This window comes from Chlorocebus sabaeus, chromosome 16 (assembly GCF_047675955.1).
Source record: "Chlorocebus sabaeus isolate Y175 chromosome 16, mChlSab1.0.hap1, whole genome shotgun sequence".
In the NCBI taxonomy this organism is placed as follows: Eukaryota; Metazoa; Chordata; class Mammalia; order Primates; family Cercopithecidae; genus Chlorocebus; species Chlorocebus sabaeus.
Genome location: NC_132919.1, coordinates 31,358,974 through 31,384,081, shown reverse-complemented (window position 1 = coordinate 31,384,081; position 25,108 = coordinate 31,358,974). Strand labels below are relative to the sequence as shown.

The 25,108-nt window shown below is 43.6% G+C and overlaps 1 protein-coding gene across 2 annotated transcripts in view; it reads left to right on the top strand.

The window, feature by feature from the left end:
- Positions 1-25,108, top strand: part of ASIC2 (acid sensing ion channel subunit 2) — a 288,559-nt gene that overhangs the window by 218,910 nt on the left and 44,541 nt on the right. The gene's annotated exons all lie outside the window — the stretch shown is intronic.

Here is a 25,108-nt window from a genome sequence, read left to right as displayed (position 1 = left end):
TGTAACTGGGAGGGAATCCTAAACGAGATCATCTAAGACAAGTTTCTGGGGGAGACCTTAGGCAGAGCTAAGTCAGTGAGTAGTGAAGGCACCCGCTCTGGGGTGTGGGAAAGGGAGAGTCAGAGAGAACCACGACGGAGGAGCAAGGAAAGATACATACACATAATGGATGAGCTCAGCTTGCTTTTAAAATGCAGATGGACAGGCAGCCTAGGTGAGCTGAGAGCCTGAGCTACTAGCCTAGGTGAGCTCCTGAGTACTGTCAAAAGTAAACAAAGCTGGACATGGGTTGACATGGTGAGGGCAGATTTTAATCAATTATATACTTTTGCAATAAGGAAGAGGGTGCAGCATGAGCTGAACTCAACCCCAATTCATAGAGAAGGCCCGGATGTTTCAAAGAGAGAATGAGAGTGGGTAGAGGCAACAGCAAGGGCTTGAGCAACAGAGTCAGAGAAGTAAAAAATCACAAAAAACAGGAAGGGGTTTGGGTGCTGGTCCCTGTGAAAAGCATCTGGATTTGCTAACTGGTGCTTGTTGAAGTTAGTTAGGCTCCTACCCTAATTAGCTCAAATGTCATCTTTCATCTGGTACTGATCACAGCTGTTTAGCCATTTTATAAAGTGATATTCTGCATTAAAAACTGGTTGTAGGGCTGGGCATGGTGGTTCATGCCTGTAATCCCAACACTTTGGGAGGCCAAGGCAGGAGGATCGCTTGAGCCCAGAAGTTCAAGACCAGCCTGGGCAACATCATGAGACCTTATCTCTATTTAAAAAAAAAAAAAAAAATTACTTAGGCATGGTGGTGCATGCCGGTGATTCCAGCTACTTGGGCAGTGGAGGTGGAAGGATCACTTGAGCCTGGGAGGTACAGGCTACAGTAAGCTGAGATTGCACCACTGCCCTCCAGCCTAGGAGACAGAGCTAGACCCTGTCTAAAAAATAAAAAAATAAAAAAAAACTGGTCATAAATCTATACATAAGCGATATTATTTTTTATTCTCTGGGAAAGTGTTGATGGCATAGGCCTCACAAACTGTGCCCTGTACACAATGCCTGGACAGTTAATAAAGGCCAAGGTCAACCTTCACTGAAGCACATAGAGAATGGGATTGCAGCTTTGATGCAGGGGCAGGAGGTGCTGGAAGGTTAGCCTGGCCTCTGTGGGCTCCCAGAGACTGAGACAAGTGGTGCAAGCAGAAAAGGGGATATCCAAGGGTATGCAAGGTAGAAACCAAATGGTGCAACCAGGAAAATGTATCCTTGAGGACAAAGGAGGGCATGAGGATGGCAGGGGCAAAGTTCAAGGCTAAGGATTTAAGAGTCAAGAAGAGAGAGAACAACGATTATCCAGTAAAGGCATGCAGATGGACAGGCAGCCTAGGTGAGCTGAAAGCCTGAGCTACTAGACTAGGTGAGCTCCTGAGTACTGTCAAAAGTAAACAAAGCTGGACATGGGTTAACACAGCGAGGGCAGATTTTAATCAATTATTTACTTTTGCAGTAGGGAAGAGGGTGCAGCATGAGCTGAACTCAACCCCAATTCATAGAGAGGCCTTGGATGTTTTAAAGAGAGAATGAGGGAGTGGGTAGAGGGAACAGCAAGGGCTTGAGCAGCAGAGTCAGAGACGTAAAAAATCACAAAATACAAGGTATTGGTCCCTGTGAAAAGCATCTGGGTTTGCTAACTGGTGCTTATTGAAGTTAGTTAGGCTCCTACCCTCCCACAGAGACGGGGAGACAGGGGCCCTATATTCAGGTGTTGGCTGAAACAAACAGTAAGTAAATTCTCTTAGCAGCCTCGAGTTTTCTCAGGCAGGCACTTTAAGAGAGGAGAGAGGCATTCTAGGGATGCGGCCTTGAGCTGTTAGAAACTATGCTAGTGTTTGTTCAAGTCTTCATAGGCCAACCAAGGGTGAGGCTTAGAAGAGAAGAAGGCCCAGAAGAGCCTGGCCAGAGTTTGATCAAGGAGAGAAAATCGGTCAGCACTCCCTTCTATGGTATGAATAAACCCACATGCCTTCAAAGAACCAGGCACAGGTTAGACTCATCAATATGTGTATAAATTCTGTGACTATCTAAAAGTAAATTTTTAATTAGTTGTCCATGGCAAATCTGACTTTGTGGCTTGTTGAACATACCTACTCCCACTATCATGAATTACTTACTTGTGTTGACATCTCTCTGCTATCTACATTGTTATTAGCAGGCAGAATAAGTGAACAGCATTCCTTGGAACCCAGTGTGTAACTTCTCCCCACCGCTGGTAAAGGGTGGAGAGGAGGAAGTTCTCTGTAGGCTGCTATTTTTCATCAGCCTGAGAGATGTGCTTTTTCCTCCCCCAGTCCTGGATGATCCTCCATTAGTGAGATGGAAGAAATTTCTGGGCTGGGTGGGAAGTTGGAGCTATGACTTCTAGGAAGCCTTAAGTTTCTCTTTCCCTTCCCCATATGAAACAGAAGGACTCCCCTTGGTGAGTAGGATGAGGAAATAGAACATATTCCCAGCTTTGGAGGGCAAATTCGCTGTTAGCTTTGAAGTGTATTCTCAGAAAATCAGCCCCATTCATGTCTGTATTTTCATGATTATTATAACTAATAAGATATTTGTTAAACATTTTACAGTCTTCAAAGCATTTCCGCATCATCTCATTTCATCATTTCATTTATATTAATAGAGAAATACAAAAACACATCCCAGAGCTAAATCTAATAATACATTATATTTACATGTGTATAAAAGAGCATATTCATAGGAAATAAGACTTGAAGGAAATCAGCCAAAATACCCACAGTGGGGGAATTATGAATGATTTATTTTCTTCTGTGGGCTTTCCGTCTCTTTCATGTTGTGACTTTGTTCTATTTATTCATACAGCAAATATTTGTTGAATACCTACTATGAGTGAAGTGGTAGAGATACAGTGGTAAACAAAACAGACCCCGTCTCTGCCCTCACAGAGCCTGTAGATTAGTGGTTTCTTTAACAAAGGAAAAAATAATGTTAAGTCAAGTATATTTCGGGGATTTAGCCCCAGCTGTATGATCTCATTCTGCGAGTATGCAAACCTATCCAGTTGATCCTGGTCCTCAGACACTTCATTTCATTAATTGTTAAGAGGCATATCTGTGTTCACATTTTAACATTTCTGAAATAAGGATTTGTTTTACAATCAATTAAGTCTTGAAATTACAATAAGCTGTGTTTGTTTTTCTTTCTTGGTTATACATAAAATCGTGGTGCATCTTATAGTATATGATATATCAATAAAATGTGGCAACTACATTGCTGTCAATCCAAGATTCCTCTGCTTTGGCTCAAAGTTTAAGGAAACTGCAGGAAGGCCGGGGTGACAAGTGGTAGGAAGCAGAAAGCCCTTTCCTGGAAGGTTGGTGTGAATCATGCTAGGAAAATTGACTCCAGAGTAAGAGCCCTAAGAGGAACTAGTGGCTTGAAGGAATCCTACCATGAGTCTTTGTATACATGGGAAAGTCTTTTTGCGTGGTGAAAATTATCTCACCCATGCATAATTACACACACACCATACCGTTCCAAACGTTTTAAATTTTATTTTATTGTCCTAAAGAATATACTCTTGGGCTGCAACACAGTCCAAAGATTGCTTTCTTAAACTGCATTTGCCCTAAAAACAAATAAGCCAAGGTATGCCTTGGCTGCCTTCCTAAACAACCTTGAGAAGTGCCCTGGTTAGCTCAGTTGCTGTAGAAGCCCCTGCACAATCCCAGGACCACCAGAGACAGGTAGCCGGATAATATGCTGGAAGCAGAAATAGAACCCTGGGAGGGGTAAAAGAATAACAACAGTTCCTATCAGTGGAGCACATGCCACCTGCCAGGCATTATGCTTCAGGGACGCTTGAGGCACATTATCTCATGTAATCTGCCACAACAACCCTGCAAGGGAGGTACTGATATCTCCACTTTCCAGATGACAAAACTGCGCGGTTAAGGAACTTGTTCAAGGTTGCGTAGCTAGGGGAGCAGCAGCGTTGGGCTTCAAGCCCAAATCTGTCATGTTCCCACACCCATGCTCTTTCTGCTCTGCCACACTGCACGGGTGTAACTCAGGAAGACTCTCTGGAGAGAGGACACAGGGAGCTAATCCAGGGAGGGACTGGCTGGCAGGCTGGTCTTTTCCCACCATAAGCCCAAAGAAATAAGGCTACTCGGCACTGTGGAGAACAAATCAGCATAGTAGCCCAGAGGCCTGGATTCTAGTCCTGCTGTGTCGTGGGACTTTGGATAGGTCACTGCCATCTCTGGGCCTCAGTTTTTCCATCTATAAAATGAGAGGATTCCATGAGACGACCTCAAATGACCTCTAGCATTCACCACCTGGGAGTCCCTGCCCCTGCTCACTTAAGGACACAGGGATCACCAGGAAGTTTGGCCGACAGCAGTTCTGCACCCACTCCCTGCTCTGTCAGCTGGCTGGGGATGCTTATAAGGTAAATTAGGACAAGGATGTGAGACAAACGATCTCCCCAGCTCTGGGAGGCAGAACCTAGGCTCCTACTAGAGAGAAGCGGGAGCTGGGGTGGCGTCGCCTAAAACTCTAGGAGAGAGGCTCTGGCTACCCTCCTTGGTAGTACCCCTTCCTCAACCCACATCCACAGTGGTCACAGCACTACCCAACATAACACCCTTACATTCCAGGGCTTTCTGTAACTTACAAAAATCTAAACCCCGTAGAATGGCTCTGGAGTCCCTGCCCAGCCTGGCCCCTGCTCACCTCTCCAGCCTCCTCATCTGCCTGTGGTTGACCAGCATGGACCCTACATCCCAATGATGCAGAACCGTCCACCAAACACCCCATTCTCTTTGATGACTGCCTCTGTGCATCTGCTCTCTCTGTTCCCTCTGCCCTTCTTTGTCTCATGTACCTGGCAAAGGCCTATTCACACTTCCAGATACCACCCAAAGGTCATGGCCTTTAAGAAGAACTTTGCTGTCTTATCCTGCCACCCTCCTAGGGATAGTTAGCCACTCCATACAACATTTTGTTCATTTATTCCCTCAGCAAGTACTTGCTGAGCACTGAATGTGCTGGGAAAATTAAGATAAGCAAGACCTGGCCCCTGTCTTGGAGCACTCCCAGAATGAAGTGGGGGATTGGGCATTTTTTATCACACTCCTAAGGATACAACATTCCCATGTAGGCTTACTTCATGTGGATCACTGCTCCTGACACCTACCTCTCCAGAACTGCCTTCTTTTACCTCTCGCAGCCCTTGTCTCTTATAGACTGGGAGCCCTCTGAGGGCAAGGATTGTGTCTTTTGGATTCTGTGGTCCCAGTGCCTTGCTTATAGATAAGTTCCATAAATGTGAGTTGTTGGAAGTACAACTGGATAATCAATCCAATGTTATGCTCTAATGCTCCCCGCTGCCTCCTCAACTCACCTCTGCCAACTGTCCCATTAAAAATCTGCCCTGAAGGCCCTTCCTCCTGAGGCGATGAAGCCAGGCTGTGATGGATGATCTAGTCATATCATTTCTGGCTTAGACAAGCTAATCAAAGCAAAAGCTCATGAAAGGGATAAGGGCTAGGGATACAGATCTGGAAGCCATCTGTGTAGATAACAGTGGATAAACAGATGAGAGAGCCAGCACAGAATTCTGGAATTCGGGGAAAATTAAATGAGTGAGCAAATATATGTGAAACTGCAAAGCTGGGATATTCATGCGGCATGGGGACAGGACTAAGCTCTCTTCAACGTTGACATCACCAATCAGACTCTTTGCTCAAACCATGATTATTTATTTATTTATTTATTCATTCATTCATTCGTTCATTCATTTATTTTTGGAGACAGAGTCTCACTCTGTCACCCAGGCTGGAGTGCAGTAGTGCGATCTCTGCTCACTGCAACCTCCACCTCCTGAGTTCAAGGAAATCTCGTGCCTCAGCCTCTGGAGCAGCTGGAATTACAGGCTTGTTCCACCATACCTGGCTAATTTTTGTATTTTTAGTAGAGACGTGGTTTCATCACTTTGACCAGACTGGTCTCGAACTCCTGGCCTCAAGTGATCCGCCCACCTCTGCCTCCCAAAGTGCTGGGATTATAGGTGTGAGCCACCATGCCTGGCCTTCCAAGTCATGATTTGCTATCAGAAGCCTTTAATCATCTCCCACCCTCTCTTCAAAGAGCCTGGTGGTGATTCTTGTTTTCTAAGTGTTGATCCATGTATTCATCCAATATTTATTCAATCACCTTGCTTGTACTTCTTGGTGGTTCTGGGAATGAATCTAGAGATTCTGGGCAATCAGTTGGCCCACCATCTTTATTGTTCAGGAAATTTCCTGGAAATCATGGCCCTGGGTTTATATTTGACAGCCTCAGAAACACCTTGGAGAGCCAGGGTTGAATGTCACTGCCCAGAGGCATCCCACTCTCACCAGGAACCTCTTTCACTACCAGCTGGAAACCACCAGGAATGAGAAGGTTTCCATTCCACAACCTAGACTTTATATCACTTGAGCTGTATCTAAAGTGCCCTGAGAATGCCTATCATCACACAACACCTTGCATCTAACTGCTGCCTTTCTAGCCTGTTTAGACTATAATAAAGGCAAATAAGAATACTTAGGTCTTGCCAGCCCTAGTTAGGTCTTTTGCAGGACCAGTTGGCTCCTACAGAAGCCTAAGCCTCTGCCTCTAGTGTAAGTTGGCCACATTTCCACCATTTGGAGGGAATCCCACCATGGCTCACAAGAAGAATGTATTCCTCACCCCACCCCTAAATAAAAAGACCCAGAAGCTTGGTGGGATGCCCACTGCCTGCTTTTGACAGCTCCTCTCAAGCTTCCAATTATAACTTCCTAAGTGCCTTTCAAAAGGGAAGACTTATTTGTCAATCTGACAGCCAAATCCGTGGTCCTTAATATCCATGTTTCACGGACCCCATTAGACATGGAAGCTTGCCCAGTTGGTTTTTCTCAAGGCAGAGGAAAGAATTTATTACACATGCCTTTAGTGACTTCCAAATGGCCAAAGATGGAGCCACATAAATATGGAAGCATCCATTTCCACCCCATCAAAGCACTGGAGAGGTACCATGAGGTGAGATGGCCCGCTGTGTAGACATTGCATTCACCGTCAAGAGGGTACACTGTTTCCCATGAATAGCGCAAGAATAAGAATCAATTAAACATCTGCTAGCTTAGCTACTTAATCGCTTGTTGCCACTCAGCCTCTAAAGTAGCAATATCTTCAGATCCCCAGACGATTTTGCCAAGAGTCAAGTTTTCACCATTTTTTCCTGCACAATATGAGCTTGATTTTATCAAGGTGGACTTGACAGCAGAGGATGGGGGAGAAATGAGAAGGATTCTTCAAAGAATTGCTGATTGGCTAGGATGAGCTAGGTATTGTGCTTAGCACTGTTGGGGAATTGAAAACTGAATCCCATAAAAATATACTCCAGTCTTACGAGGACATAAAATTATTCTTTACCTTACCTCCCCACTACCTTGCAGCCTCTTCCTCTCCTTGCCTTCCAAACAAAGAGTCACCAAAAAGTTCTCTATCTAGTCAGTCCCTAATGTCAGCTACACACAGTCAACTGCAGCCTGAAAATATTAAATGGAAAATTCCAGAAATAATCAGTTGTGCACCATTCTGAGTGGCGTGACGAAATCTTGCACCATCCCATTTCATCCCACCCAGGACGTGAATCAGCCCTTTGTCCAGCGTATCCACGCTGTGTACATACACTGCCCACCTGCTGGTCACTTAGCAGCCATCTCAGTGATCAGATTTACCATCAAGGTACGGCAATGCTTGTGTTCAAGTCACCCTTATTTTACTTAATCATGGCTCTAAGGAGCAAGAGTCATGATGCTGGCATATTGTTATAATTGTTCTATTTTGTTATTAGTTATTTTTGTTTATCTCTTACTATACCTAATTTATAAATTAAACTTTATCAGAGGTATGTATGTATAGGAAAAAAAACATGATACATATAGGGGTGGGTACTCTCTGCAGTTTCAGACATCCACTGGTGGTCTTGGAACGTATTCCCGTGGATAAGGGGGGCCTGCAGTACTTGCTTATCCCTGCTTCTTCATTTCCCTTTTTCTTGCCAGTCCACCTCCAACACGCCACTGAAACTTTTCTTTGTCAAGGTTGCTCATGAGATCTCTTTAGCTAAACCCAGCCTTTGTTGACAGGGATACTCCTCAGTCTTTGTCCCACCTGGTTTCTCACCAGCATGTGGACTGTGGCCCACACCCTCCCTGAGACACTCCTCTTCACTCCTGTCCGGCTTCCTCTCACCTCCCTGCCCACTCTGCCTTGGCCCCCTTCATAAGCAATTCTTCCCCTGCCACCCCTTACCTAGTGGCACTCCGGGTTGCTGTATTGTCCTCTCCCAGGTTACAACGTCCTTTCCCATAATTCCCAGACTGCCACCCCAGCCCGGACCTTTTTCCTGAGCTCCAGACCCAACATTCCAGGGTCTGCTAAACTCTTCACTTAGAGTGCCATGGACATCCCAAATCAATAGTCAAAACTAAATTCATCCTCTCCCTGTCCCCACACCTGCACTTCATAATTGATGCTCCCCTAGATTCAAAACTCTGTAAATGGCGGGAGTGCAAATCCCTATTTGCTAGTTGTGGAACCTTGTTTCTCAGTCTCTTCATCTGCAAAATGGGGATAATGCTAGTTCCTACCTCAGAGAGGGACTGGAGGACTAAGTGGGTTCATACATGTAATACCCATAGAACAGTTGGCATACCGTAAGTGCCCAATTGATGCTAGCTGTTATTATCCCCCACCCCAGACACTACTTTAGTTCAGTTCCTTATGTTTTTTCACCCAGATAAGAACAACAACTGCCTCACCGGCCCCCCCAGTGCTCACTCTGTCCCTCCCCAACCCATTCTCTGCATCAACATGACCGTTCTAAAATACAGCCCCGCTCCTCTCCCTCCCTCGTGAACCACAGAGTGAAGTTCAAGAATCTCTTCATAGACCTCTCTAGTCTAGCTCCTGCCTCTCTTTCAGTGGCCTCTCACTCTACTCCCCCAGCCTCCCACGCAACACCCCAGCGATATTAAACAGAGCCCTCCTCCCAGCATTGCACACTCTCTCCTCGCTCCCTCTGCCAGCAACACCCTTCCCACCCTTTCATCACCTCACTTGTATGTGTCCTTCCTCCAAGATTTAGTGCAAACATGGCCATACCAGAGTATTATGTGGAAATCTCTAGCATAAAATGTATACATTATAACCATCTGTTTACTTATCTGTCTCCCCTGCCAGACTGGGAACTCTTTGGGGATATGATTCTATCATACTTCTATTCTTTATATTTTATGTGATGCCTTACATATACAAGATATTCAATAAATTGCATTGAATGAAATGAATGAATAAATAAATGTGAGAGAGAGGACTTTACCATGTCACAGCCTGCTTGAGACCCATTAATGTCTTTCCCAGCCCATAAAATAAAGCCCAAATTCTACCTCCTGGCTCCTGCCGTCACCTTTTCCAGTGGTTATATCTCACTGCCCTCCAGCACCCAGTCCCCTCTCATCTACATGCAGCCCCACATAGACCTTGAGCGTTCTTCCTGTCCTACTGTCTGATCATCTCATATTGACATTTATTGATCACCTACTATGTGTCAGGCACTGTGTTATGTGTCAGGTTACCAGTGGACAAGACTAACCTGGTTCTTCTTAGAGCTTACAGGCCAGTGGGAGAGGTAGCCAATCAATCAACCAATCAATCATGGAGTAAGAGCTATAGCTGGTTGGGTGTGGTGGCTCATACTTATAATCCTACCACTTTGGGAAGCTGAAGAGGGAGGATCAGGAGTTGGAGACCAGCCTGGGCAACATAGCAAGACGCCATTTCTACAATCAATCAATCAAATAGAAAAGCTACTATTTGTCTGGTAATATGCCCCCAGTATACTGTAAACTTCTTAGAGGAAAAGATTAGGTCTTACAATTCTTAGATGGAATGATGGATGGATGGAACATTGTGCAATGATCTCTGAGGGCTAACTTAAATAATTTACAGTCCATTTAAGTTCTGCTTAGCCTTCAGATATGGTGTAACTTAAACACTCTTTGAACACTAGGAACTAAAAAATAAGTCTTTTTATTGAGACCCAGGAAGAAAGGATAAGCTAGAAATGGTGCTGACATGGCAGCCCCCGCCTGGGTCTACTGTGCAGACCCTTGGTGGTGCCTACCCTCACTAGCATTGCCAGGGAGAACTGGCTGCTCCCGCACCCACTCTGTGCTGGATCTGACATCAAAAGCCAGCTGCTTATCTCTCCGTGGCTTATTTCCTCCTTGGACCCAGGCAGAGGAAAGGAGCCCTAATGTCTATTGACTCACCTACTTTATCTTCCTCAGGAGACAAGTTAATAAATCAGACCATGCTTTGGTTGGTCCTGCTGCCCGGTGCCACGTTATCTTTTGATTCATGGACAGCTCACCGTCTGAACTCCAAATGGAATGGCCTTGGTTTCTGACTTTTTTTAAAGGGGGAAAAACGGCCTATAGAGGACACTTCCATGCATAGGCTAAAAGCTGTTGTATCTTTTTTTTGGCAACTGAGAAGTTTAAAGAATCACCAACACGTCTTTTAGAAATATCAACTATAATGAATGACTGAATATGAACAGTCTTCCTGACTGTCACACTCCCTTGGCAAGGGTAAAGGAAGGAGGAGTCTGAAAAAGACATCTCTTTCCTGTTCTCCCCTCCTCCTGCACGCTTGAAAACAACTATTGCCCAGCCATCACAGCTGGAGAAGTCCTTACATTTGTTTATGTTGTGCCAAACGGGCTGGACAGCCCCAGTAATCATTCTCTGTGGGCTAGTAAATCATAGTGTTTATATGTTAGACTGTTCCATCCCCAAAACACCTCTGGTCCCTCACCTACTCAGATCTTTCCCTCTCTGTCTCTCTCCCTCTCTCTCTCCCTCTTTGAGTAATTAAAATGTTTTAATAGCAGTCAACTGTCTATTAATATAAATTTACCTAATAACACAAGGTATTTGCATGCCTTGCTCCATCCAATGAGAGAATACCCTTTGAAGACAAGTGTTCTGCAGCAGCTAGCACAAACCTAACCCTGTAAATCAATGAATGAATAAATGGCAGGCATAATCAATATTGGTTCATTGATTGCTCCAAACGCTGAAGTAGATCCTCTTGTGGAAGAAGAAATCATTCTGAAATGAGAGTCATCACTCCCTTATTTATGTGCTGTGTGTTTTGAAATAAGACTCAGAGTCCTTAAAATAGGGCCTTTGATGCATCTGGGTGACAAAGGACAGGAAGATGGCCTTGGGCCAAGGTCTGCAGGAGAGCCAAGGGGACCACAGAAACCACAGAAGAGACAAGCGGAAGGGGAGCTGCATCTCAGCAAAGAAGCCACCAATCTCTTAGAGAGGGCAGCTGGGGCAACTGTTGAGGGGAATATAAACTGGTAGAGCCTCTGGGCTGGGGAGATGGGTAGGGATGCGGCACACATCCATAAAATAAAAGAGCATGCATTCCCTTCAACCTGGCAGTTTTACGTCTTAGAATCTGCCGTAAAGAAGTACATACTCACGTACACCAAGCAACATAGATAAAGATCTTTCCTGCAGCACTGTTTGTATGAGCAGAAATCTAGACACAACTTAAATATTCATCAATAGAAGGATGATTACATTGAGGAGGGAAGATGCCTATGCATTTCCCCTACCCCCTGCAACAGTTAAACTGGGTAAGGAAGATTTGGAGATCCCTTGGGGAAAATTTCTAAGACATCTTGGTAGGTGAAAAAAGCAAGTTGCAGAACAATACATACAATGTGGTCCCGTTCATATTAAAAATACCCACACCCTAAACTATATATTTATAAATGCACACGTATGCATATCAGTACACAGAAAAAGTCTAGAATGGTGCCTACCTACTGAGAGCTGCTCAGAGGAAGAGAACACAATTGAGTGTGCAGGAAGATTCTTCACTTTTACTGGATCCTTGGCATATTTATAAGTATGAATTTATGTATTCATATATTAATTGTGCAATTTCTAAGGATGTGCATAATGCAGCTATTTACAAATATGTTTTACGGTTTGGACCCAACTCCTAATAGACAGACAGGCTCACATAAAGGAGAAGGGGTCCCGCCTGCTCCGTGTAGCCAGGGACAGCCTCCTCCCTGGACTGCCCTTGTAATACCTTCTTTAGTGGACTGCCTCCACCAGACCCTAATTCGGCTCCCAGCACCTGCAAGGACATAGCGAGAGGCCTGTGGCTCAGAAGTTACTTTTTTGAAAAGCAACATTTGAAAGATTTTTGTCTATTTTTGAAGTTAGATTTTTTTTTTTTAATTACCTGGGATTAAAGACCAGAGTTCCTCCAAATCATTGAAGAGGGCAAGGCATAGGTTCTAGCAGTTTCAGTCACCATGCTATTCTTCCATCCATGTAGGATGGATTTAATTAGCTCAATGGATTAGATAAGATTCAATTAATTTGAATTGGATTGATTAGTTGCATTAGATTGACAGCCATTTTTAACTGTTCCTTAGCTCCTAAAATCACATTCTCCTCTTACTTACTCAATGCCCTCAGTTTCTGGGCTGCATCACTGAGATGTCCTGCTCTCGGTTTTAGATAGCCACATGTCCCTTCTCCACTGTAAAGACAGTGGGTTCTTCACTTCCATGCCTCTTGCTTGTTCTGTGTCTGTCACTGGGACTGAGACTTACTCCTGTCCATGCCCAGCACCTGTCCCAGTGCTCAGGACACAATAGGGGCTCAGATGGTGTTTGTGGAATTGAAGAGAGCCTCCAAGTTTCCCCCAAAAGGCCTGATGGGAATCAGCAGAAGGAGCAGACCAGCAGGGGAGGGGATTCCACCTGGGGTGTCAGGCTGCCCTGCTGTCAAGCATCAAAACAGCCTCATCACTGAGGCAGCTGCTTCTGTGACCTGAAGGGGTGATAATGAAGACTGTCTCACCCCTTTCCTGAATGCATTTCTGGTGGTTCCTGTTGGCAGAGGTGGGAGAGGAATCCGGGCTTAGCCATATTCAGAACCTCAGTGAGGAGGAGGACAAGCAGGGCTTCCCACCTGTAGTAGTCCGTTCCACACTGCTGATAAAGACATACCCGAGACTGGATAATTTATAAAGAAAAAGAGGTTTAATGGATTCACAGTTCCACGTGGCTGAGGAGGCCTCACAATCATGTCAGAAGGTGAAAGGCACATCTTACATGGCGGCAGTCAAGAGAGAATGAGAGCCAAGCAAAAGGGGAAACCCCTTATAAAACCATCAGATCTCATGAGACTTATTCACTACCATGAGAACAGTATGGAGGAAACCACTCCCATGATTCAATTACCTCCCACCATGTCCCTCCCACAACACATGGGAATTATGGGAAATACAATTCAAGATGAAATTTGAGTGGGGACACAGCCAAACCATATTACCACCTCTCAGAGGGGACGTGGCAGTGGAGGTGACCTCACTCGGTGGAAGACTTTCAAGGAATCATAACTGGTATCAGACCTGTCATGAGGAGGCCTCTGTAACATCCCTCTTCACATGCCATCACAGTTCATTGAGTGGAGCCACCACGCTCACCGTCATAACTGGTACGATTCCTTGAAAGTCTTATCTACAAAGTCCAGAACCTTTCTAAAGGCAGCATACCCAGTATCTCAGGTGTGCCTCCCAAATCTAAGTACATAGCAATGACTAGAAACCATCTTACAGAAAATAAAACTGGAGCACTGAGAGGTTAAGAAGCCTGCTAAAGGACACACACCTAGAAAGTGGTACAGCCTGGAATTAGAGTCGGCTCGACACCAACTCCTGGGCTCTAACTGTTGAGCAATACTGCCTGCAGTTGCCCTCAGGTGTTCTGCTTTTATTCTGCCCAGGAGAACAAGGCAGGCACTGAGGAACTCAAAGATAGAGGAACCTAGACATGGAACCCAAAGCCCTTCTCCTGGGCAGATGCTGTGAGGAACCCCAGGTGCTGGGAAAGGAAGGTCAGCTCAGCAAATGGAAATGGAAATTACCAGGACTGGGGAAAGGGGAGAAGGACCACGCAGACCTGCAACCAGCAAAGGCACCTGTCCAAAAAAGGCAGGGAGAAGGCATGACAAGGAGCAGAGCCAACACAGAAGGGAGGGTGGGCAATAGCAGCCCCAGAGGCCTGTGGACCATGCTTTTGTTTTGTTTTTCCTTGAAGATTTTACGATATAGCTACTGTAGAAAACGCCAGGGAGGGAACAGAAAAATAGAAAAACATAACCCATAGCACTTCCGTCTATTGAAAGCAATGGTTATGATTTTGGTATCTTTCCTTGCAATTTTCTCTCTGTATACTCTCTCTGTTTCTGCCTCAGTTAGGGCTCCGGTTCTGTGTCTAGGAGCAGAGAGCCTTGGGAGCTAGTGCCAGCCAAGGGCAATGGTTACTGAAGGCTGGGAAATGCTCACTGGAAAGCAGACACACACACCTGCTGGTACTAAGACTGAAAGCTAAGGAGCTATTCTCTCTGTTGTTCTCTCTCCTTGGGTCCCTGTCCCTTGTCCACTCTCCCCTCTCCCTCCTCTGTCCCTCTGTTGGCAGGCCTCCTAACCCCGCTTTCACAAGGTTCCACTTCCTCAAAACCTCCCCTTACCCACAGCCCATAGCGGCTGGGCCCTCTCAGTAGGGTTCTGGTATAGCAGCTTTCAGTGATCATCTCTAGCCCAGTTTGTCCATTGGACTTTGATATTGTTTTCTCCATTTGTCCCTCAACATTATTTCCCATAAACATCTTCTCCTGCCATGAGGAGGTCTCTGTAAATGAGTCTTAGCATTTCATCACAGTTCACTGAGTGGAGCTGCCATTATCAACCCCATTGTTCCCTGTTCTTAATCTCTCAGGATCCCCAGTGTGATGCTGGCAATGAGTGAGCACCGTGCACCAGCTCCTTTATCCAGGCTGCCTCATCACAGCCACCTTGCAAGATAGGCTTCCCTATGCCCATCTTATTAGATGGGAAAACTAAGGCTTAGTAAGGGAGAGATACAATTCAAACCCAGACCTTTCAGATTCCAAAGCCTGTGCTCTTTTCACCACTCCATGCTGCTTCTGAGCTCGCAGGCCACCAAAGGGATCAGAGCCTTCTGACCACTCCACGTGGACAGAACGCTTGGTAACCAAGAGGAAATGAGACCCTTGATTAAAGAGAATTCATTTCGGAGCTACACATCTTTTTCTAATGCTAACTTGTCTTCGAATGTAATGGTGGTTGTTTTTATTTTGAAGCTTTTAAGAAACCACTTTGCATTAGCAACCCACTTGCTGATAGGTAGCAAACATTGCTGTGATCTGTGTCCTGATTTTGCTCCTGGCTATTCCCTCCCCCACCCTACTCCCAGCTTGCCCATTCTTCTATTGATCCCGGTAGAAATGAGGGTGAGTCACTGTTGAAGTTTTCCAAGGAAACATGCTCACATTTTGTCCACACACCATGGCAACGGTCAGAAAAACACAGCATTGTGCCCTGCATGCCGTGAATCCAGGCAGCACAGAGGCTTGCCTGGGATGGCGTTGATTGTTGCCTCACTTGCCCATGTGTTTTCTAGCAGGGGGGCTGGATTATTCATCCTCCTTCTTCCCAGTGGGGAAATGAATGTCTCATTACTGATCAGGAGTGAAAGCTAAGGCCCCTGCCTGCTGCCTTGATATGCAGGAGAGAGGAAGCAGCAAATCCAACCCTAGAGTCGAGGACAGAGGCCGTGGTTATAGCTCTGACTCCCATTTGCTGTCTAGGTAGCCATGAGCAGATCACTATACCTCTTTGGGCCTCAAACTCTCTCTCTGTCAAATGGCCGAATGCCTGCCTACGTACATCACCTGGCTGTTGAGAGAATCAGATTTGGCAATAGCTATGAAAGTACTTCAGTTGTGAAGTAGCTATGTCACTCTTCTGAATGGAGAGGCAATGACACATAATAGAGATGGGCCACCTGACACAAATCTACTCTTTACTTGGGAATGGCATTTAGTATTATTGTTATTGGTATTAAAATTAGCCTGTTATTGAGATGGCCTGGACCAGTGATGGTAGTGGAGCCTTCTGCTTCCACTTCAGAGACTTCTGCTTCCAGCCAACATGTAGGTACAGCTTGTGGACTCACCCTCAACAGTAACACCAAAAACAAAATATATGAAAAACAATTTTCAAGAGATTGAATATTAGGTGACAAGGGATGGTGACCCCAGAGAGATGAGAAACAAGCAAAGGTGAGCACTATGACTGCCCCAGCTTATGCTCTTGAGAGACTTTCCAGCCCTGCACAGGGAGGGGGACCCAGGTTGAGCCCAGTGACTCCCTGAGTCAAGGACACAGAGCTATGAGTCCAGAAAGACCAAGTCAACCAGAGTTCACAGGACAGAGCACCAGAGAGGAGAGGACTTCACAGAGACAGAACTCCAGAGATCTGAAGAATCCTCCTTGAGAATTCAGCACATTCCTGATTGGGGTAGGCATGTGAGAAAACTACCCAAAACCAGGGAAAGAATGATTTGAGAAGATGAGAGGAAACAGTGCCTGGCAGCACTCACACAGAGCTGGGAATAGAGCCTATTCCTACTAGTCAAACTGGAAACCCCCATAATTCATGGAACACTTGGTAAAGTGTCCACAAGGGTCTTGCATCAGTAACAGGAAATAATTAGCCCTAAACTAAAAGCTGCTTTGTTTCTGCCTAACAAATCTTCAAGCAAAACCCAAATGGATCAAACTATTTCCAAGTAACCTAAATGTGTTCCAGAACAAAGCTCAAGAATATTGATAGGGATATAAAAAATTCAATACCCAACATGTTAAAATTCATATTGTCTGGCATCCAATCAAATATTACCATGCATGCAAACAAGCAGGAAAATATGACCTATGATGAGAATAATTAGTCAATTAAAATAATCCAGAACAAACACATATTAGAAATTGCCAACAAGGACATTAAAACATTTATAGCTAAATCTCATAAGTTCAAAGGATGGACATGAAATACATTTGTTAAAAAGCCAAGTTGAACTTCTAGAGATTAAAAACTACAATGTCTTTGATTTTAAAAATACACTGGATAAGATTAACAGCAAATTAAACATTGCAGAAGAAAAGATTAGTTAACTTGAGGAAACAGAAATGAAATAGAAAAAGAAGAATTTTTAAAATGAAGAATGTAGCAATGAGACAACTTCCAATGGCCTAACATACGGGTATTTAGAGTCTTTCAAGAAGTGTGGGGCAGGTGGGAGGGCAGAAACAAAAATTTTATAAACTGACGGCCAAATCCTTTCCAAATTTGATGAAAATTATAAATCCACATAAAAAAGCTCAAAGAACCCCAAGTACAAGAAACATGAAGAAAATTACAGCAGAGCCATACCAAAATTGCTCAAAGCCAGTGATAAAGAAAATGTTAAAAGCATCCAGAGAAAAATAACTCATTACCTACAGAGGAATAAAGATAAGGATGACAGTAGATTTCTCACCAGAAACAATGCAAGGGAGAAGACAGTGGGGCAACATCTGTCAAGTACTGGAAGAAAAAAAAAAAAAGTTGTCAATCTAGAAATCTATATCTAGTAAAAAATCTCCAAAAATTAAACAAAATAAGTCTTCTCAGACATATAGAAGCAGAAGAACCAGCGGATCCTTACTCCAACATATCTATCATCCACAGATTTGTACTCCGAGAGATTTTTCTTCAAGGAAAAGGAAAATGACATCAGATGGAAATATGGGTTCACATAAAAGGAATGAAGAGCACCAGAAATTGTATTAATTGTGGTTTTTGCCATTAAAAGTAATTGCGAAAGGCTGGGTGGGGTGGCTCATGCTGTAATCCTAGCACTTTGGGAGGCCAAGGTGGGTGGATCACAAGGTCAAGAGATCGAGACCATCCTGGACAACATGGTGAAACCCCATCTCTACTAAAAATGTAAAAATTAGCTGGGCATGGTGGTGTGCACCTGTAGTCCCAGCTACTCGCGAGGCTGAGGCAGGAGAATCACTTGAACCTGAGAGGCAGAGGTTGCAGTGAGCTGAGATAGCGCCACTGCACTCCAGCCTGGGTGACAGAGCAAGACTCTGTCTCAAAAAAAAAAAAAAAAAAGTAATGACAAAAACTGTGGTTACTTTTGCACCAACCTATAACTACAATGGTAAATATATTGTCTTTGTTGTTTATGTTTACTTAAAAGATAGTTGAATGCTTAAATAATAACAACATATTATGAACTTTATAATGTATGTGTAAGTAAAATAAATGACAGCAATATCACAAAGGACAAGATGGGAAAAATGGGAGAATATCATTGGAAAATTCTTCTACTCTACCTGAAGTGCTGTACTTGAAGGTAGACTCTGATGAGTTGAAGATTTGTACTGTAAACTCTACAACAACCACTAAAAGAGCAAACTGAAACATTTTAGCTTATAATCCAACAAAAAGTATAAATGAAATCACAAAAATGTCCAATTTTAGTCCAAAAATATTTTGTCTTCATTTACTCCAGTTGGAGGCAGAAAATGAGGGAAGGGAGAAAAGAGAACAAATGGGACTACTAGAATACATATAACAAAATAATAGGCTTAAATCTAACATATCAATAATCACATTTAATGCAAATGGTTTAAGCACAACAATTTAAGGAACTGCCAAACTGGATTTAAAAAAAAGAAAGTTTCAACTATATGCTGGTTACTCAGAAAAAAAAAATGTATTCTAAATATAAAGATACGCCATGGAATACTATGCAGCCATAAAAAAGGATGAGTTTGTGTCCTTTGTAGGGACATGGATGCAGCTGGAAACCATCATTCTTAGCAAACTATCACAAGAACAGAAAACCAAACACCGCATGTTCTCACTCATAGGTGGGAACTGAACAATGAGATCACTTGGACTCAGGAAGGGGAACATCACACACCGGGGCCTATCATGGGGAGGGGGGTGGGGGGAGGGATTGCATTGGGAGTTATACCTGATGTAAATGACGAGTTGATGGGTGCTGACGAGTTGATGGGTGCAGCACACCAACATGGCACAAGTATACATATGTAACAAACCTGCACGTTATGCACATGTACCCTAGAACTTAAAGTATAATAATAATAATAAATAAATAAATAAAAGAAAAAATAAATATAAAGATACAAATAGTTTTTTTTAAAAGGATGGAAACATATATATCATACTTACACTGATCCAAAAAAAAAAGTTGAAATGGCTATGCTAATATTAGACAAAGTATGCTTCAGAACAAATAATATCACCAGGGATAAAGATGGTCATTCCAAGAGGACAGAGCATCCCTAAATATTTATGCACCTAATAGCAGAGTTTCAAAATACAGAAAGCAAAAACTGATAGAATTGCAAAAGAAAAAAATATCAACAAATCCACAATTATGGCCAGAGACTTCAAAACCCCTCTCTCAATAATTGATAGGACAAGTAGACAGAAAACCAGCAAGGATATAGAAGATTTGAACAACACTCCCAACCAAGTTGACCCAATGACCATTTATACAGCACTCCATAGAACAATAGCAAAACTCACATTCTTTACAAGTACACACAGAGCGCTTACCAAGATAGACCATATTTTGGGCCATAAAACAAGCCTCAATCCATTTAAAAGGATTCAAGTCATAGAAAGTATGTCCTGTGATCACAATGAAATTAAATTAGAACAAGAACAGAAAGATAGCTGGAAAATCTCCAAATATTCAGAAGCAAAATAACACACTTCTAAATAATCCATGGGTGAAAGAAGAACTCAAAAGTGAAATTGAAAAGAATCTTGAAGTGATTAAAATGAAAACCTATCATATAAAAATTTATGGGATGCCAGTAGCACAATACCAAAAGGTAAATTTATAGAATTAAATACCAATATTAGGAAAAGAAGAAAAGTCTTAAATCAATGACCTCAGCTTCTGCATTAAAAAACTGAAAAAAAAAAGAAGAGCAAATTGAACCAACACTAAGCATGGCAAGGAAAATGATGATTCCAGCAGAAATCAATGAAATAGAAAAACAATAGAGAAAAACAAGGAGGCCAAAAGATTTTTTTGATATTAATAAAATCGACAAACCTCCTACCAGAATGATCAGAAAAAGAAAAAGCACAAGTTATCATTAAAAGTGAGAGAGGCAACACAGCACAGATTCCATGTGTACAAAGGGTGATATAAGAAAATTATAAATAACTGTATGCCAATATATTTACCAATTTAGGGCTTGGCACTGAGTCGCAACTGCTTAAATCCACAATCACTTATTTTGGGTTTGTTTTGTTTTGTTTTGAGACAGAGTTTTGCTCTTGTTGCCCAGGCTGGAATGCAATGGCACAGTCTCGGCTTTCTCACCACAACCTCCGCCTCCCAGGTTCAAGTGATTCTCCTGCCTCAGCCTCCCGGGTAGCTGAGATTACAGGCATGTGCCACCATGCCCAGTTAATTTTGTATTTTTAGTAGAAATGGGATTTCTCCTTGTTGATCAGGCTGGTCTCAAACTCCTGACCTCGGGCACAATCACTTGTTTTCTATTGCCTCTGGGTGATGCCTCCACAGTGACCAACCATCCTGGCTTGCTCATGACTGACGGTCTTTGGGGAAGTGAGACTTTCAATTCTAAAACTGAAATTATTGGTCAACATAGGCCTGCATCCCTCTGATAACTCCACCCCCCACCCTCCAGTCCAGTCAGCCAGAAGCCCACAGAGGGACCTCACTTACCAGGTTTGCCCTGGCCCTTGCGCTCTCTGGATTGTCTGAGTGGGCAAGCATCTTTGTTTGACCTCCTCTCAGTACTGGCTCCCCCAGGTCAGAGACAAGGTCTTGCACAAAGCCCTCTCTCTCCAGGGCCCCATGCAGCAAATACACCTAGTCAATCCTCCCCTTGCTTTGGGCCCAGGCTGCTCTGCAGGGGTTGTGGACTACTCAGAAAAGGTTGCTTGATGATGCACTAAAGAAGTCATTCCCAACAGCCAAGGCAAAGTGGCTTCGAAGGAACAATTAACCTCGTCCTGGCCCACCTCCATCCTCTCATTAACCGTGAGGATTCACTTCTCTTCTTTTTTAACTTTGTAAAGTTTCTGCTTCTCTCTACCCTGATGGGAGTTCAGGTTTATTTCAGGCAATTGAGACATTCTAGAAAGTCAGACTTTACAGGCATCCCTAAACCTGCTTCACCCTCACTTAGACACCCTTGGTGGCACCCTACTGAAGTGGTTGAACTGCACTCTAAAGAATAAAGTGTGGTTTCTTGAAGCCAAAGTTCAAGGCCTCCTGTGATCCAGTTTCATACTTGATGTGATGCTCTGTCAAAAAGAGCTACTCAGTGTGCCCTGCAGGTTCCTGTCTCTGAACCTTGCCTGCCCTTTTCTCTTTCTCAGAATTCCATCTCCTCTAGCTCCTCATATACAAATCCAACACTTCCTTCCATGCCACCTCTTCCAGGAAGCCTTCTCAGATGCCCACAGAGGTCTTTTCCTCTGAACCAACTTTGTCTGTGGCCCTTGGTACACGAGTTATTCATCCACAGATGTCTCTTGACTCCTGGATTCCAATCCTTCTTTGAAAGCAGAATCTCCATCTTTCAACCCTTGCCTAGACTTGGCCATTCCATGAGTTGGCCCTATAATTTATCTGCAAGAACTCTATTTCAGCCATTATAATTGTCTTGTCAGTGCCCCCAGAGAGCCATGCTCACCAAAGATTCTGGTCTTTTGCCTGTGATGTTCCCACTGCCAGCGATGCCCTTCCTTCAGGCCCGCTTGGTAACTCATTCATCATTTTACAACCCCAGGTTTACCTCCCAGACTCCCCAGGCTCCTGCGTGTTGCCAAGAGGGCACTTTCTGCCCTGTAATCACCCAACTTTTTGTATCTCTGTCCCCTGACTATACTGGAGCACCTTGAGGGCATCTTTCCTTTTCCTCACCTTTATATCCCCAGAGTCCAACAGAGGACCTGGCCCCAGGAAGCATTTAGGAAATGTTTGCTGAATAAATTATTTTGCTTCAAAGCTCTAATCCATGGTTTCCAGGTATAGTAAGTGGCTCACCTCCAAAAGTCTGCCCTGATTTACTTTATCCTGAATGAACAGTGGATTAACATGGTTGTGTGGCCTTGGTAAAGTCACTTTTCCTCTGTAGGTCTTCAAATTGTCCATCTGTAAAGTGAAGGCATTGGGTCTGATGGAAAGGGAGGGCCCTGCCAAGTTTCCCCTTTCCTGGTCCTGGTTCCATGACACTGAGTTTTTAGCCAAAAATCTTCAATATGTATGTGTCTCGTCTCTTTAAATGGCCCATGAGGACATCCTTTACCCTCCGGCCTAATCCTAGCACCAGGCTGGGTGGCCTCCAAAGCTCTACTAAACATCTGCTGAGTAAATATTAGATGGGTCATGGGGTCCAGAACCTCGCCAACTGCTAGCAGGGTGTGAATCCACACACCATGCACGCCAGAGTTTGTGTTCATTATCAGAGACAGCCATTCTTCTCCCAGGTACTACAGTTTTTAAAAGTCTTTACCCAGACATGTTCCAAGTTGTTCTCTCCAGCCCTCAGGGCTCACTACCAAGTCCCCAATTCTGGAAGTTCTTTACTGCCCCTAAGCAATGAAGCCATTGCCTTCCCCCAAATAAAAAGACATCAGCTCCGCCTTCCCCCAAATAAAAAGACATCAGCTCCCACAGGGAAGGGACTCAAAAGAGACAGGTTCACACTCCCCAAGAGGAAATCCTGATAGGAAATGTGGCCCAGGTGTCCTGCCATGGTGGAAAGCACATGGTCAAAGAGAGCCTTTCTGTTGTAGGTTGAAAGGGGACTTGATGTGTGGCCTTCACATCCCACTGGCCTGAGACAGAAGCCCAGTCCTGTCTTTATCACTGAGGGATCTTGTACAAGGGCCTTGACTTTTTGGGCCTCATCCGTCAAAGTGGAATAAAAATCATTCCAATTACAAAGGGCTCCTATGAAGGATAAATAGAATAAAAACTTTAAAAATCGGATATATAGTTTTTCACTTTACTCCACTTTTTATTTTGTCAATTATATAGCCTGATTTTTCTCCAATTTCCTGTTTTCTCCCTCAGTTTGTTATGTCTCATGAGGCTAATGTTAATGACACATTCCCTTACCTCTACTTCTTGCACGTGGTAGACACTTAATAAATACACACTGGATGAGTGAGTGGAAGTTGAGAATGGAAGTTGCCTCCCCTATCCTCCTCCAGATATTATTTGACTAGTAAGAATTCAATCATTTGGGAGGCCAAGGCAGGAGGATGGCTTCAGGCCAGGAGTTTGAGGCCAGCCCGGGTGACATAGCAAGACCCCCAACTCTACAACAAAATAAAAAATAAAAATTAGCCAGATGTGGTGGTGTGCACCTGTAGTCCTAGCTATTTGAGAGGCTGAAGTGGGAGCCTCAGGAGTCCGAGTCTTGGGCTCAGGAGTCCGAGGACAGCCTGGGCATCATAGTGAGACCCCAATTCTCAAAAAAAAAAAATAGCTGAGAGTGGTGACATGTACCTGTAGTTCCAGCTACTCAGGTGGCGAGATGAGAGGATCACTTGTGCCCAAGAGTTCAGGCTGCAGTGAGCTACGACTGCACCACTGTACTCCAGCCTGGGTGACAGACCAAGACTTTGTCTCAAAAAATATGTATGGTCAATCATTTTCAATAAATACAGAGCCCCTATTATGTGCCATTAACTTCAGTAAATTAAACACACTGTCAAAAAAAAAAACCTGCCTATTAAGTGTGATATGTCTCCATTTTCCAGCTGAGGAAACTGACAATAAGAGAACTTAATGACCTGCCCCAAGCCACAAACCTTCTAAGTGACCAGGCTCTAATTCAAGCCCAAGCCTCTCTGTAATTCTATGTTCTTAATCATTCCCCACAGTACTGTGCAAAGAACATATCATCTTTTCATTTCAGAAGCTCTACATGTGCATGACTGTAAACTTGGAAAACACAGAAAAATAGAAAGAATAAGATGTGGACCACCAAAAGACATCCTGAGTTTAATACTTCAAAATCGTTTTTCAGTTATCTTTTTCTGCATATAGTTTTGTGGGTTTGGTTTTTGGGTTTTGGTTTTTTTAGAGCCGTAACCATACAGTATAAGCAGGTGCTCCTCTCCACTCAACATTATGTTGGAAATGTCATTTCCTAGATATAACATACTCTCCATATCCATCATTTTAACAATTGCATAATATTTCTATCAAACAGACATATAATTTACTCATCATCCCTCTATTGTTGAATATTTGAATTCCTTTATCTGTTTTTGTTATTATAAATAATATTCTGCTGAACATCTTTGTGCATAGAGCTTTGAGATTATTTTCTTAGGCTAACTTTAATTCTTTAGGCTAGTTTCTGGAAGGGTGAGATGACTGCATCGGGGTAATGAGCATTTGCAAGGCTCTTGAAAAAAATAGTGTCAAATGTATTTTCCCAAAGATTTTCATGTAAAAAACAGAAGAGAGAGTAGGGGCCGAAAGGAAGATAGATGGTTACTAGAGAGCTGACAGCCACAGACAAGATAAACCAGGGCCTGCCAGCAGTAGAATTGTATTACGAGCTGAGTCCCGTCAAAGTGAAGTGATAAGAAGCAAAAAAGATGTTTGGTGTTTTTTGTTGTTTCGTTTCTTTTTGTTTGTTTGTTTGTCTGTTTTTGTTTTGTTTTATTTACTTCCCAGAAGGGAGAAAAAACAGTGGTAGAAAATTGCATGTAGATGAATGAAGTAAAGGTATTTTCAATCACTCTAAGAGTTGACTTGCTAAAAAATAACAATCCATGGAAATCTACTCTTACCAAACAAATCTACCATTGTTTTCCAGTCTGCCTCGCCTCTGAGCATTGACAAAGCAGGCCCAAGTTCCAAATTCAGGTCTGTCATTGAACAGCTGTGCCTCGGTTTACCAGCCTGCCTTACCTACCTCCCAGGGGTTATTATCAGGATAAATAAGCTTGTGTATATGAAAATACTTTGTAAAAGTTCAATCACTTCTATTAT